This window comes from Aplysia californica, unplaced genomic scaffold (assembly GCF_000002075.1).
Source record: "Aplysia californica isolate F4 #8 unplaced genomic scaffold, AplCal3.0 scaffold00117, whole genome shotgun sequence".
Classification (NCBI taxonomy): domain Eukaryota; kingdom Metazoa; phylum Mollusca; class Gastropoda; order Aplysiida; family Aplysiidae; genus Aplysia; species Aplysia californica.
In genome coordinates, this window is record NW_004797387.1 from 951,230 (window position 1) to 954,205 (window position 2,976).

The 2,976-nt window shown below is 39.2% G+C and overlaps 1 long non-coding RNA gene across 1 annotated transcript in view; it reads right to left on the reverse strand.

The window, feature by feature from the left end:
- Window positions 1-2,976, reverse strand: part of LOC118477514 — a 66,309-nt gene that overhangs the window by 14,175 nt on the left and 49,158 nt on the right. The gene's annotated exons all lie outside the window — the stretch shown is intronic.

A 2,976-nucleotide genomic window follows, 5' to 3' on the forward strand; every position in this document is an offset into this window, starting at 1 on the left:
AAAAAGAGAGAGAGAGAGAGAGAGAGAGAGAGAGAGAGAGAGAGAGAGAGAGAAAAAGAGAGAGAGTGGGGGTTGGGGAGCGAGTGGAGTGAGCAGAATTGAAAGGTAAAAAATGAGAAATAAAGGGGCTGAAAGAAGGATGAACGATAGAGCGATAGAATTCAAATATTTTATACCAATCATTCGTTTCCCGTCAATTTAATTTTCAGACAAAGGAAACAGAACGAGAACATTTGTACAAATAACGAAGTCAGGCTTGTGTCCTCACAGTTCCCAATACGATGCAAACTGTATGTCCCCGATGAGTTGAAGCTAAATATTAATGGTTTGTTGCGATTTCCCACTCCACATCTACACAATATCACCATGCACTTTAAGCATCCCTGTTTAAAGCCCTAAAACTAGATTATATATAAGAAAATGTACAATTCCTCTTTAAAATTTTAGAAAACAAATTTTGATAGAGAAACAAACTAAAAGAAGAATAAATAAACAAAGAAAGAAACAAATAAAAACTAGAAACAAAAAAGAGAAAAAAAAATGATCGAATGAGTATTATTCAGATACATAATAAAACCATAGATAAATACTGCAAAAATATTGAAGGAAAAATGAATGTAGACAAACAAATGAGTTTCCATAAAAAAGCATCTTCAGTGTCTTCAAATTTCGATCCCGTAGCTGCATCCCTTCCTAAAGGAAAATTTTAGGTTATCGTTCATTGTCTTCTTAAGCTATAATCTGGAGCGTTGTTTCGCCATTCAATTATTTCCCCAGGGAGTTTTGTTGACACAAAAGACACGCCATCGTTGATGATAATTCCAGTGAGAGTAAAAACTAACCAAAACAAAGCACAACAACGCAAAAATAAACCCAATAAAAAAAACCTATGGCCCTGTTTGAGTTGAAGAGGCGAACATAAGAGAAATGATAGCCCTTTGGTTCTACGAAAATTAATACAGACAGCAGCAGAGACAAAGGACAGACTGGAAACGAAAGAAGATCTGCCGGCGCTGATCCAATTGACCAACACAAGTGAAAATAGACGTGGATTGAAACACACACAAAAAATATTAATAAAAAAAGAAAGACATCCCCCCAAAAAACCCCCAAACAAAACAACAACAACAAAACAACAAAAACGCCCAAACATGCAAACAAATAAGCAAAAAACAAAACAAAACAACAATGTCTTTATAAAACACACAATAACATTTTGTACTGGCGCCTAAACAACAATGTCTTTATAAAACACACAATAACATTTTGTAATGGCGCCTATCTTTAGACAGCCATTCCTATGGCCATTACTGTTACAATACTACAATTGTTGTTGTTTTTTGTTATTGTTGCTGGTGTTTACGTTTGGATAGACCTTTGTGTGACCTCTTTTGCCATGGTAACGGCCCTTAAACTTACACGAAAGGAAGAATTCGACAAATTGTAACATACTTTGATGATTGAACAGTGTGGCTAAAAAAAAAAAAAAACTTTACAAAAAGAAATCTGAACTTTTTGGAGGTTTTTTGTACGGTGTTTTACGGCGCTCGCAACTGCATAAGGTCATATGAGCGCGTGGGACATACCTAATATTTTCAGTTGGTAGGACATTTTGAATTTTTGTCCGGGTGGCGGCCGAAGCCTACTCTTATCGATTTTAGACCACCAAGGGATCTTTAACGTGCGCAATTTGCACACAGGCCCTCCGAGATTTTTCGCCCTTGTCCGAGAAGGCTAGATGTAGATCTTTCCTACCAGAAGATCAGGGGTGTGGCAGAAAAACAGAAGTAAGGAGGAGCCAAGGAGTAGCAGTAGAAGGGACGCAGAAAGAGTCAGGAGCCCAGAGGAGGGGGCAAAGGAGGTGAGGGGGTGGGGGGAAAGAGTGGAAATGAAAGCAGACAAAAGAACATTGCTAGAGAGCAGGAAAAAAGGTGAAAGGAGACAATTTTAGAGAAGAAAAGTTTTCGGTCGCTACCCGGATTCGAACCCGGGACCTTTTGAATGAGAGGCAAACACCTTACCCTCTAGGCCAATAATTAAACTAGAAATGTGTGACACATCAATATGCCCGTTAAGTGCTTGAGTATTAGTGTTAAGATAACCATAGAAAACTTCAACATCATCACAGAAACGCACCCATTCTAGATCTAGTCACGTATAAAAAACGTCATTTATGCGTTTCGCATGGACCGGCCAACCACAACATAGTCCAGCAAACGGGGCAGAAATAGGAATAGCAAGTTAGATGACTTCACCAACCGGCTGTATTTAGTTTTAGTAAAAGTTTTACAGCAATTGCCACACAAATAGGCCATACAGGTGCCAAAGAATAGAGGAAAAACATACAAAGAAAAGATGGATTAGAGAAAAGATCGATAGATGTTAGAACATATAATAACAAAGATGTCTTCGTCAACCAACATGAGAGCCCCAAACAGCCGCTCTCAGAGGAAAAAATAAAAATTACATGAATTTTCTCTTCGACACAAAATTATATATCATTATTTAATCAAGACAGAAGATTTTTGAAATATACAGCAGCGCAGCCAAACAAAGGTCCCAGACAGAAATAACAGACACAACGAAAAGAGGAAAACGAAAATGAAAAGTAAAATGTTCTTTAAAAAACGTAAGGGTGGTATTTCGTCTTCACACACATTTTACAATCATCATGATTAAAGTAAATAGGATGGCGGCAGAAAGTACGAGTGAACAAGGGAGAGAGAGAGAGGGGGGGGGGAGAGACAGAGAAAGAACGAGAAGAGAGAGAGGGGGGGAGAGACAGAGAAAGAACGAGACAGAGAGAGATAGCGAGAACGAGAGAGAGACATGGGGGGAGAGGGGAGGGAATGACAGAGTGAGGAAGAGACAGAGAAAGGGAGACGGAGAGTGAGAGGGAGAGAGAGGAGGGGCAGAAAATAAATGAGAGGGAGAGGGACGGAGGGAGAGAGAGAGAGAGAGAGAGAGAGAGAGAGA